The sequence below is a fragment of the Aricia agestis genome, chromosome 18 (assembly GCF_905147365.1).
Source record: "Aricia agestis chromosome 18, ilAriAges1.1, whole genome shotgun sequence".
Classification (NCBI taxonomy): Eukaryota; Metazoa; Arthropoda; class Insecta; order Lepidoptera; family Lycaenidae; genus Aricia; species Aricia agestis.
Window position 1 is genome coordinate 14,278,555 of NC_056423.1, and position 14,083 is coordinate 14,292,637.

At 35.5% G+C, this 14,083-nt stretch overlaps 1 protein-coding gene and 1 long non-coding RNA gene across 4 annotated transcripts in view; one reads left to right on the forward strand and one right to left on the reverse strand.

Moving 5' to 3' along the window:
• Window positions 1-14,083, forward strand: part of LOC121736089 (tRNA pseudouridine synthase A) — a 126,547-nt gene that overhangs the window by 22,676 nt on the left and 89,788 nt on the right. The window lies entirely within an intron of this gene.
• Window positions 6,121-14,048, reverse strand: LOC121736106. Its single transcript, XR_006036975.1, has 3 exons — window positions 13,995-14,048; window positions 6,237-6,308; window positions 6,121-6,142 (listed from the first exon to the last, which is right to left on the reverse strand). It is a non-coding gene; the product is annotated as an uncharacterized LOC121736106 (long non-coding RNA).

Genomic DNA, 14,083 nt, shown 5'->3' on the forward strand with positions numbered 1-14,083 from the left:
TAAGTTTTAACAAAGAAATTGATAATTTAAGAAAGAAGTATTGGGTCATAGGTGGCAATAGGGCTACCAAAAAACGCCTTAGGCTATGTATCACGTGTAGGAGACACAGCCCTAGCAAGCATCAGCAATTAATGGGTGACTTGCCCGCAGCTAGAGTTAACCCTTGTAGACCTTTTCAATCGGTAGGGGTGGATTACACCGGACATATCATGATAAAGAGTAGCAAAGGCCGTGGAATTAAAAGCAGTAAAGGTTACGTTGCAGTCTTTGTATGTATGGCAACTAAGGCCGTACATCTCGAGGTCGTATCAGACCTTACCACCTCGACATTTTTAGCCGCTTTACGCCGAATGTCCGCTCGCAGAGGGACACCTAGCAAAATCTTTAGCGATAACGGTACAAATTTCTTAGGTGCCAGCAAGGTACTTCAGCAGGAATACGCGGAGTTGCAGAAAATATTTAATGATACATTTTATAGTGAAATTGCCGAAATGGGTATAAGCTGGCATTTCAATGCCCCATCATGGCCACAGGCCAGCGGTCTCTGCGAAGCGGCGGTCAAGAGCTTTAAGCACCACCTAAAACGAGTGATAGGTGACCAAAGGTTGACGTACGAGGAGTATTATACTCTCTGTACCCAGCTGGAGGCGTGTCTCAACTCCCGGCCTCTGTGTCCTATGACCGAGGACCCGGATGACCTAAATTATTTAACTCCGTCTCATTTTCTTTCATCCGGTCCGATCTTAACAATTTACGAAACTGAACAGGATTTAAGAACTCGGTGGTACTTTACACAAAAGATTTTTCACGACGTGTGGAAAAGGTGGCAGCACGAATATTTAGTTAATTTATCAGCGCGCAGTAAATGGCAGCAGTCCTTGCAAAATATTAAAATTGATGATGTGGTTATCATCCACGACAACAACCTGCCAGCAGGCAAATGGGCGTTAGGTAGAGTCGTGGAACTGCACCCAGGTAGCGACGGGTACGTTCGAGTCGTTACCTTAAAAACAAAGAACGGTTACATGAAACGTCCTGTAATAAAATTATCAATTCTACCTGTTAGAGAATCTCAAAGTGATCAATTGAATTCTATCAATCCATCAGAGCAACGAGCTCAAAAAATAGAGGAGAGACCAAAAAGGAGCACCAGAAAACGCTATAATTTGCCTACTATCATATCAGCTGTTTTGTTATTTTTTATGACCCTTATTGCTTCTTCCCAAGGCTCATTTTTTAATGATACTCCTTTAAACACTAAAGGTCTCTACTTTGATAAAATAAGTAACATGCATGTAATTAGAGACGATTGGCGCCTGGTCGTCTACTACGACATGAAGCCGTTCTGGGAAGGCATCGCGGCGTGCAAAAAGCATATTGTTTATCTCGAGAAAGCGTGCGCGGAGATAAGCTCTGTATCATATTGCGCCAGTATCTTGTTACAATTAAATCACTCCTTTAATGAGCTGCAGTACTATAATAGCTTATTAATTAATCAACATTTTGTAGCGCGCACCAGACAACGACGGGGACTTATTAACGGCGTAGGATACATCGCGAACAGTTTATTTGGCATTTTAGATCAAAATTTTGCGGATAAATACGAGCATGATATAAATATAATACATCAGAATCAAAATCATTTAGCTTCCTTATGGAAGAATCAGACCTCTTTAGTGGAGGCAGAATTTAATTATATCAAAAGAAGTGAGTCTGTAATGGAAAATCAACACAAGTCTATTTTTAAGAAAATAGGTGCCATCGATAGCTTTGTAAGCGTTTTAAAAGATAATATACAAAATGTGTCCTATATAACTGATTTCATCCTATCATCTATAACGACTAGTAACTTGATACATCATTTAACTTACATACAAAACAATTTACTGGATACAATCACTAATGTGTACGATGGAAAATTTAATATTCACATATTAACACCAGATCAGCTTAAATTAGAATTACAGAAAATATCATCCTTACTATCTAAAGATCTAGCTATTCCTTTTTATACCGATTTAACTCAATTATATCACTTGCTTAAAGTTAGAACGCGTATAAGCATTAATTATATGTTATTTGAAATAACTATCCCGTTGATAGCCAGCGACTCGTACGAGTTGTACGAACTGTATCCTATCCCCCGTAAAGCAAATAACGCGATGAAAAGCATCACTCCCATTGGGAAATATTTAGCAATTAATTTGAAGAAGGACACTTTCATTACCATGACAGAAACGGAGTTGCTCCTTTGTTTCAATCAACACTCAGAAAATATGTTATGTCGCGTCGGTAAAGCGGAATATCAACTTAAAGGTAACGAGAGTTTATGCAGAAGAAACAAAGTGACTAAAAGTTGTCTATACAGCATCGATGGGTGTGATAACATGTGGATCGACACTCACAGGATCAATACATATTTCTATTTCTGTTGTGACTACTGCTCCTTAAACATACTTTGCGACGATGAAATAAGCTCTGCACAATTATCACAGTCAGGATTGTTTAACGTCAAACAAGGATGCTTGATTAAGTCAAAGGACTTTTCTGTTCACTCGCATAAAGAAGACGCACAAAGTATGTTACACGTAAACCCTCAGGTTTCCTTCGGGGATATCGCTCCGATCAATCATCTTTTTAACATGTCGTTCTCTGAATCATCACCAGAAGTTAATTATAACGAGTCAGCTGAACAGAGAGAACAGTTACATGCCTTACAGAAGCAACTAGACGATTTAAAGCAGAACAATCCAACACTGGAAAGCTTTTCGTATCATGACATTCATCATTATACCGCTATTTATGTCATTGCAGCGTTAATATTGATTATTGGATCATTGTTACTATGGAAATGCAAAGCGTTTGTTGTAAGAGCACCACCTCCAATGCAAAGGAAGGCTGAAGGAATAGAGATGACTTCTCGCGGAAATATTATAGTGATGCCTCAGCAATCAAAAAGTGATCAGTGTCTTGAGAAAGTGCAAACTATTAGTGATAACAAAGTGTGTGGCCCTAGCAGGCAAAGTCGGGGCACTTCGCCCGTACTTCACTCTTTTGTGTCAATCGACGACAAATAATGTATTAGCATTAAGTTAGTTTAAGGACCTATTGTCTATCACCTTGTATCACCATCATCATCTTGTGGCCCGGGAGCATGTACGAGCTAGCACGTACATTGCTGATCCTACATAATTTTCCCGTAGTCCCGGCAAGTGCATACTCTCGGGCAGTTCGCTACTAGCCGTCATCAATCGCGCACTCATTTACTAGCATTAGCATTCAATCAATATATTATCATTTTATATCAAGGACTTTTAATTAAACAATCATATTCTATCATAGCACAAAAAGGGTGTAGTCGAGTAAGCAGCTCCTACAAATATCGATACTAGTGTTGGGCCTTTCTATTGATAATATCCTAAGGGTAGGTAGGGCCTCGGGGTTTTGTTTCTGGGTAAAAGTGAATGTTACACAGAAAGAAAATACTTAAACATGGATAATCAAACAAAAAAAATCAAAAATCCATGTTTAAATATTTAATATAATATACCCGTGTAACATATTTAAAAAATACACAAGATACAAATTTAGTGGTCTTTATTTTGTTGTTGAGCTCTTTTAATTTTGTCCGCGACATCAATTTCGGATTTTGAGAACTCAGTATTAAATATTTTACAAGATTTTCTTATAAATAATTTGCTCAAAAATGTCAATAAATATTCATGAACAGAGTTAAAGTGAACACTGCACTTAAACCATTCCATATTGCAGTGGACACTTAATTGCAAGGTACAATATTGGGCAATATAAAGCTGATGTAGCTCAGGCAAAATTGTACTTTCATAAACATTTTTTGCTTCACTCACTAAAATACAAAGTTCTTTTTTTGGATAAGTAAGAGAAATTTTATCTTGCCACCATTCTTTTAATGATATAAATTTGTATAATGGCTCATTTAGATCTGGATTTTCTTCTTTAAGGAAATATTTGCAACTTTCACAATCAAATTTTTTAAGAACTCTTGCAGCTAAGTATCCACTAACATATACAATTGGTTGTTCCTCAAAATTGCAAAAAGAAATTTCGACATGTTCAATCTCGGGTTCTTCGGGCAGCGACAGCATAGGATAACAAACATCTGCCTCTTCTTTATCAGAATTCTCATTCAGACACGTAGCTTCAAGCATTAATTCAGACTCAGATTTTTTAGTTAATTCTGCATGAGATATAAACAGTTTGTTATAGTCAATTTCACAATTTGAGCCACGACTATGCGGCCCTGTTAATCCAGAAATCACACTGGATTTTAAAGCAGCATTAAAATGACTGCATGTTGGATTTCTGTTTGTTATGCTGTGCTGTCTAATATTCCCAAACAAATTTTCCAAGGAATCTTGGTTAAGTTGGCGTAAATTTAAATACTTGAAACTAGCTTTTCTGTGTAAAAAATTCCAAATATCTTTTAATGACTTTAAAGAAGTTTCTAAACCCTGGATGCAACGCACATTTCTCAAACGTATTTGAGAGTCTGACTTTAGAAATTTAATGTGTTTTGTTTTTTTTTAAACATTTTCCCTGATCCCTTTTTTTACATCTTCTGGCGATTTTGGTCCATTTGTGCAATCAAAAAGTTTGTCCATTTCTTCAACAATGTAGGCAGTATCGTTGATCTCTTCTGAACGTGGGTCGCTCCATGCCATCATCTTCAAAACCGCGGCCATCGTGTTGCTTAATGCTTGAGCTGCAAATTTAACACGCATTTTAGTTTTATATGTAGGGTTCACAACTGTTGATGTAATTTTCTTGAAATTCAAAAAATTCCTATTCCTCTCTTCTGCTTCTTGCAAATGGCACCATTTCGCCCTTTTCCCTTTGTACTCCATAATACCAGCTTGGAAAAAATTGTTCCTTATCGATTTAAATAGATGTGGAATATCAAAAATTATGAATACTTTTTGTTCATCAATAAGAAAATAGTTGGCTTCAGTACTCAGGCCATTAAATTTTCTTAATAAATTAATAGCACCAATATTAGTGGGGCCTTGGTCACAAACAGTCGAAAGAACATTGAATCCAGCCTCTTGTATGGCTCTCACAATATTTTTTATCAATACTGCTAACTTTTCACTTTCTATTGTTCCTTCAACAAAATAATGCGCTACCGGTTGTTTCTGTTTCAGGCCTTGTATCATGAATACCAAGGCATGTCCTGCAATTTTGTTGTTTCTGCCCATACTTTCACCATTTCCCAGGTCAACAAATCCTTCAACCTTATCTAGTGATTCATTATAGATCAGTCGTTTCTTCAAGGCAATCTCATCAAACAATAAAACACAGTATTTTTCGTCATCTTCCATTTCTACAGATTTTTCTTTTAATATCTGTATAATCTTAGAATGAATGCCAGGTTCCATAGGGATTTCTTTTAAAAGCCTTTGAAGTGATCGTGTGCTTGGGAGTGGTAACATTTTTTGCAAATACCGGTATGCTTTAGGAGAACGCTTAAAAATAGACAGAGCGTAGGTTTTGTTTTGCGGTTGCCATCGTTTTCCGTGTGGGGCTTTTTTGTAATTTTTGACTGCATTTTCCACAATCGATTTAAGGATATCAGAGTCTAATTTATCCAAATTTAATAAGGACTTTGCCATTCTCCTTATCGTGATTTTTGATTCTTGTAGACGTTTTAATATTCTCCTTTCTCTTTTTGTTAAAGTTATTTCATCTGTAACAAAAAATACACATTCACAGATCAAGTACATGAAACTGTAGATGACGCCCGTTGCGCTCTCCGTTGCGCCAAAATTAGATTATCGCGCGGGAACCGTACATTTTTCCGGGATAAAAACTATAATATGTCCTTTCTCGGGACTCTAGAGTATATTCATGCCAAAAAGCAAAATCGGTTCAGCGGTTTGAGCGTGAAGAGGTAACAGACAGACAGACACACTTTCACATTTACAATATTAGTATGGATGGACAATGCATTTTCCTTTCCCCTAGATTTTCTAATGAAAAAGAGGTTTGTCCTGTGAGTAATAAGAATGTTAATTTTAATTTGATACATACCATTTGTTCGACTTGTCCTTGATGTTTTATAGCCTTGCACCAGAATTTCTTCACCCCCCCATCTGCATTGTGGTTCCTGGAATATATATGAATTTTCAAACAAAATCATTATAGTTATAATTTTTATAATAACAGTTATATGTTTTTTTAACAAAAGATTCAAAACTTACCAGTCTTGCATTTTTTTGGTGATACAATGTTCTGAACCGAAATTTCATCGTTCGCCGTAGGATACATTTCTACTGAAATTATAGGTTAAAGGTTAATATAGGAATATGTTTGTTAATTCTTCTATAAATCATTTTTCTGTTCCACAAAATAGAATTCTTCCAACAACTTTTGTTAGAAGAACTACTCTCTTTTTTTTTGGTGGCAACACCGAGTGATTTACATTACTTCTGCAACAAGTTGAGAATTAAAATTATTCTAAGTTGACAAATAAAGATTTACATATATAAAAATATAAAACAAAGTGAATAACTACTAATAAAACATAAATACCAAAGTTTTTACTCGTTCAACACATAATAAGTGACAAGAACCGGCAACGACTTCTTGCTTGGCGGCGTGACTCCCCGGCGCCATTTTTTTGGACCTGTATTTCAACTGCATTTTAAATAATTATTGTATGTATAACATTCAATATAACAATAAAGTTGCACCAAAGCACCAAGTAGGTATTTCAAGGGCGGCTGTGAACACCGATAGCGCACAATAAACAACATCAAGAATGGCCATGTCGTTACAACGGACTCCGCCACAACATTATCTGTCGGATTCTGACTTGGGAAGGGATCCTGATAGCGACTACATCCCCACAAGAAAACGCAAACATCAGCTAGACTACGACGATGTGCTTAGCGCACTAGAAAACAAGCTGGAACAACATCTTAGCACAATAAACGAAAAAATCACTATGAACATTAACAAGTGCGTGTCAACGGCGGTAAGTGCGACCCTAGCACAAGAGCTATCAAAATTAACTGAAACTATTGAGAAACTCAATGTAACTACACAAAATCTTTCAATGGACAATGTCAAAATAAACAAATCATTGGCAGAGGTGAATGAGCGGCTTCTTGAAACGGAGAAATCCCTACAATTTGCTCATGAGACAGATAAGGACATGGAGACACGACTTAAATCAATAGAAGAAAAAACTTTCCACCATAATGAGTCCCAAAGATGTTTGATCGAACTCGAGAACAAGATTTATGCAATGGAACAGCAGGCCAGGCAGTGCAATATTGAGGTTTCAAACCTCCCGGAACGTCGCAGTGAGGACCTACTTCACCTCTTCGAGTGCATATGTAAGGAGATCAAGTATCCAGTTAATCTATCTGATGTAGTGTCTATACACCGTGTCCCGCATGCTGACCAAAAGAATCCTCGCCCGAAGAATGTTATTGTCAAGCTTACAACAAGAGTTATCAGAGATAACATTATCAGTGCTTTTCGTGCCAACAGGGGCTTGAACTCAAACCAATTATCAATTGCTGGTACTCCTCATATTATCTATTTAAATGAACATTTAACTTTAAAAAATAAGCAGCTCTTTCGTCAATGCAGAGATGCATCAAAAAAACTTAATTACAAGTATGTGTGGATTAAGCACGGGGTCATACTGGCTCGTAAAAATGAGACCTCCCCTGCTATTGCTATTCGAACCCCGCATGAAATTTCTAAAATTAAGTGAGCCTTTGTTACTCATCTCTATTATGTGTTTGCAAATGAATACAGTCATAAGGTATTATTGTTATTACACTGGTCATCTTAAGATTCTTAATTATATAATTTATATAACTTCTGTATCAAAAATATTAGTTATGTGTGTAAAGATATCTCTTGCCCCTCAGGCTGTTTATCATTATTATATTATAACGGGTATAGTGTATTATTATGATACCTGCAGTGCAAAACTCATACAATCTTTATGTCATGTAAAATTGTTTAACAAAATTTCTCAGTTGACAATAAATTATTTAAAAAAGAGTAGTGGAAAGCATTTCAAAAATGAAGCAGGGATCTATTTAAATGTATGTTTTGTTTTTCTTTTTATTTTTTTTATTTTTGTTTTTGTTTTTTCTTTTTTTAGTGTCTGTTACTTTTCGGTTTTTATGCATTCTTATACTCATAGGATAGTTACCTCTAAATGGTCTTCTTGTCTACTTGGAAAGTTATACATACCTTTAACTTATATGTTTCAATAGGGGATAGCATTGACTATAATATAGTGCACACTATTACAATATTAATATTTCTTTACCAGGGAAGTGTTCTAAATAAGGGGCACCATATGCATTTTTATGTTACTAATATAATGTTCTTTATAAATACTTATTTAACTGTAATGTTAATACACTGTCTACTCAAAAAACCTGTTCTCTTAAAATATTTTCATAATGAAAACTATTCTGATAACAACTACGGTTACAAATATTTAGTAAATTGCTGTGCTATGCAATTTGTCAAACTTAGTTGTAACCAGCCAGATTATAATATACTTAACATTACTTGTGAAAAGATAAAAATGAAACTGAGTACACTCAGTCCTCATATTATTCTGTTCTTAGTCCTAACACACTCTAATGAGTTTATTGTCATTTGCAATCACAGGAAGTATTTTTGTGGAGGGATCTCAAATAGTAATAGCTCAAAACCAAATCATTGTAACTTCAGATTTTCTATGTATGCTAAACATGTAAAAGGTAACCTTCTTATTTTTATTAACTACCAAGGAAGTCTTACTGTGGGCTCTTTAAGAAATAATATAGCATGTCCTGAAATAAACTGTGTACAAACAAAGAAATTAACATGTGGGCAGTCAACTAGTTTATGTTGTGTAATACTGTTGCATGGTGTAATGTACTTTTCTGCTAACTATAAAAATTGGTATTTGTGCATAATCAATAACAAATTACACAAGTTAGCACAGCCTCCCAGTGTGAGTATCTCGTGTTGTAGACAATATAGCACCGGAAACATACGAGTAGTGGAAATCTCATACTTTCTCATAAGCTTTAAACTTTTTTTAATCATAAACAATTACAATTTTGGTAGTAACTGTCTTATGCACTTTACGTACATCACATGGCCATGGGCCATTCTAATACAATATAATAACCTAAAGCATTGTAAATACTTAGATTATAAATTTACAAAATTGAGCGTTTGCCTACTTTATCATGATATAGCATCATTTCTAAGAGTACATATTATAAAGAAAATTATAGCTCAGGCACTAATAAAATCTCCTGATTTACTTTGGTCCTGGTTTCCAGGAAGTAACAATATAGTAAAAGCACAGGTTGTAAAATACCAGGACAAAACTAATATACATTTCAGATTCTTGGTATGTTTTGGGTATGTTTATTGTGACTACTTAATTTCAGTTAGCCGCTACTGTCCTGTTGGTTGTTTAGGAATTATAGTAGTAGTATCTCCGGAGAGTCTAGCTCATGGCCCAGCTAGCCTGTTTTCTTTATTTTCTCTGTTCAATATAATGAATACACATTACGCAAATGAAAAGGATAGGACCTTGTACATAGCAAACCGCCACTTAAACTCAGCTGAGGCTTCCAGTGAGATTATTTTTTCTTGTAGACGATGCAACCTCAGGGACATGATCTGTAAATATCTCGACTCTCTTATAGCCAAATTCTTTTTGAGTAAAATGAATACATTTGTCATTTATTAATAAAAAAAAAAATAAACATATGAGTCATAACAATTCAAATAAAGTTCTATCCTTGTACTATCAAAACTGCCGCGGCCTAAGAACCAAATTAAATACCATTTTTGTTAACATTTTATCACATAATTATGATATAATTATTTTGACCGAAACATGGCTGCATAATGACGTAGCCGACAGCGAATTCGTAGACTCTCGTTATTGTGTTTTTAGATGCGACCGTGACCGTGTTGCCACAGGACGCCGGGACGGAGGGGGTGTACTTGTTGCGGTACTGCGCACATTATGCGCTACGCAATGCATGCCAGAGCCCCCTGTAGCCTCACTTGATATTCCTCCTATTTTAGATTACTTGCTAATAGAGTTACGTCTTGGTAAAACAATATACTTGCTAGGCGCCGTTTATATTCCACCAGCCGTTAACAATGACATATACTTTACACTTTTTAATGAATTAGTAAAAATTATACAAATAAAGTGTTATGAAAATATTTGCTTGTTGGGAGATTTTAACCTGCCTCACATAGATTGGTGCATAAACGGGAATCTCAATAACATGATACCTGTAAATAATCTATACACGCCACCAAACTCACATCTTTTTACTTTCATTGGGGCGACAAAATGTGTACAGGTAAACTCTCATAAGAATAGCATAAATAGATTGCTCGACTTATGTTTAACAAATATTCAAGAATGTAGAACATACTCCGCGCCAATCACTCTCGTCCCGCCAGATGCGTATCACCCCCCTTTCTATGCCTTAATACCTGTTGACGATCACTGCCTCAAACCTATAACTACGCCTTTAACTACAAGATTATGTTTTAAAAGTGCAAATTACGAACAAATAAATAAGGATATCCTAGAAATCAATTGGCGTGAACAATTCAAAAACAAATCTTCTGAAAATTGTGCTAGCGTTTTTTATGAAAACATATATAATATTATTCGAAAAAGAGTACCATCTAAACGTGTTTCCAACAATAATTTTCCTGCGTGGTTCACACCAGCCTTAATACACATTTATAAAGATAAGAATAAGGCATGGAATAGATGGAAGCTACATAGAAACATATCAGACTATTCAACTTTCTCTTTGCTTCGAAAAAGATTCAAGAAAGAATCTCAGATCTGTTACACTAAATATATGACCTCCGTAGAAGATAACATTCCCAAAAATCCGAAATACTTCTGGAATTACATAAATAACCGTAAAAACCAGTCAGTAATTCCTACTAACGTACATTACAATAATATAAAGGCCAAAACCCTCGAGGAAACTTGTAACCTATTCGCCACTTTTTTCAGTCGGTGTTCCAACCCTCTGAACTGACAGACTCTTTTAATGTAGATAATATAACGGGAGATGAGGGCGGACCCACTAACGGCACTATTATCAGTGACATAAAACTAGAAGAAGGTAACGTCCTTAAGGAACTTAAAGCTCTAGATAGCACAAAAGCAGCAGGTCTCGATAATGTACCTCCAATTTTCCTTAAATATACTGCAGAAGCTATACATGAGCCGTTGACAAATCTTTATAATAAATGCTTGGCAGAAGGCGTGTGCCCAACGGCATGGAAATCTGCCAGAATCACCCCAATTCATAAGGGAGGCTCCAAATCAGATATAACTAATTACCGACCAATCTCGATACTTCCAACATTGTCTAAATTACTCGAAAGGCTAGTACATAACTACATATACCCACTATTACACAGAAATATCCTTCAACAACAGCATGGTTTCGTCCGTAATCGCTCTACTGTAACAAACCTTATGGTTTATACCAATCAACTTTTTACAAATCTGGATTGTAATAAACAAACAGATAGTATATACACAGATTTTAGAAAGGCTTTCGATCGCGTCGACCATAAACTATTACTTGAAAAAATCGCTTTTAACGGTATCCGTGGTAATCTATGGAGATGGTTTAAATCTTATGTCACAAATAGGACGCAGAAAGTTGTCATTAATGGGTATGAATCTAACTTTGATACTAATTTTATAACGTCAGGAGTGCCTCAGGGGTCTATCCTTGGCCCCCTGCTGTTCATCATCTACATAAACGATATTCACAAATGTTTTAAAAATTGTAAATTTCTACTATATGCAGACGACTTAAAGATTTATCGCACCGTTGACAATGCTGATGACCAGAGGAGGCTTCAGGAGGATCTTAATAGATTTGCAAACTATTGTGATGCCAATAAATTACAGCTAAGTTTAAATAAATGTAAAACGATCTCTTTTACTAGAAAACGTCGACCCATAATACATAACTACTCCATAGATGGCCATAATTTAGAAAAAGTCTTCACTATTCGTGACCTTGGGGTTATATTGGATGCCAAGTTGACGCTGGACACTCATGTAGATACTATTTGCAGTAAAGCTTTTAAGATGTACGGTTTTGTATTAAGAGCTAGTAACGATTTCAAACGACCTAGTACATATCTATATTTATACAAAACCTTAATTCGCTCACAACTAGAATATGCTTCATGTATATGGGATCCGATGTACGCAGAATACTCACACTACCTAGAAAAAGTGCAGAAAAGTTTTTTACGTTGTGTGCAATATAAGTGTCGGTTATACTACCTATCGTACCCTAAGTTACTAGAAAAGTATAAATTACTAAGCTTAAAATGTAGAAGAATGCAACTTCAGATGATGTTATTGTATGACATTTGCCACAATAAATATGACTGTATCGATATTGTAAATGACCTTAGTTACAGAGTGCCTCTCAGAACACACAAAAGAGCTTGTCGTGCTGCTTCTGAAGTATTTGCGACAAGATTATCACGTACTAATGCAGGTCTCCGTGCACCAACTAATCATATGCTTGCCTTATACAACAGACACTTTAACCATATAGATATTAATGCCAATAAAGCCACTGCTTTTAAAAAACTGCTCTCAGAGGAACTCTCTAAAATAAATATCACTAGTGTCACTTAATGATAAAACTGTATTGTTAAGATATTTCGCGAAATGTTCGTGCGTAGTGTGTTAAACATATACAGAAACAGGATACGGCACCCTAGTGGTCATCGTCACCGATCCCAAGATCTCAATAATATGTCGTAGGGCTAGGGTGCCACACACTCAAAATACGATGATAAACACAATTAGCACACATATAAACTCAAACAAACTCTCACATGTCTTACCGCAGGTATTGTGCACTTACACGTGTTATCAATTTGTGCCTACATATTGTATATTTTTTAAAATTTATATAAAAATAACACATGTTAACTTATAGCCTTAGTTACTGATCCCATGACCTCGTGTCGCAGGGCTAGGGTGCCACACACTCATAAATGGCAAACCAAGGTACACATAACACAGACAAACGCATAGCTTTGATTGTTAACTCCTAGTAATTAGGTATTACTTTAAACTGTTAGATCCTGTAAATCTTTTCGTTTTATTTGATACTAGAATTTGTTTAGTTGTTTGGCTTTGATCTTGTAATAAGCTTGTAATAATCAAAAGCAGCCTTATACGTTATTACTTAAAGTAATTTTAATTAACTACATGATACTAAATAGGTACTGTTTGTAAACTAGATTGATCTCGCATACGGCACCCTAGTGGTACTTGTCACTGATCCCAAGACCTAATGTCGTAGGGCTAGGGTGCCGCCTGCTAATCAATCAAGGTTAAAATCTCAACTACTTATAATTAAACTTAAATACATTTTACATTTTATATATGTGGTAAATGATGTGGATATCACAATTACTTATATGTATAGAGTAAGACTGTGTGTAAACGTATATTATATTGTGATATTGTTTTTTTACCCTAAAAAAAAAAAAAAAAAAAAAAAAAAAAAAAAAAACTAATATTGTTGTGGTATTTCTGTTACTTTTTATTAATTAGGTACATAATTGCTTATTGTTTAAGCATTATGAGTCACACCCAGTAGGTAAGAATATAATTTAATTTTTCTGTTTGTGCATCTTTTTCTTTTTGGTTCCCTGGGTCCGGCTCATGACTGTTGCAGGCGTCGCCAGCATTATATTATAATGTCATTCGGTGTTTTATTATTTTACACCTCGTCGAGGTCAAATCCATAAGGATAGCGGATAAGGATAGGGATTAAAAATTCCCTTGCTGTACCTAGCAAAACAGACAGACCATTCCACAGGTACTTTTCTCACACATTTTCTTATATTATTAAAGTGTGGGGCAACAAAAAACAGAATTTTACCTTGAGTGGGTGTTAACCCATTCACCGCCAAGTGCTGCACATCTGAACAATACTAAGGTGCCACATACTTTCTTTTTTAAATTTTAATG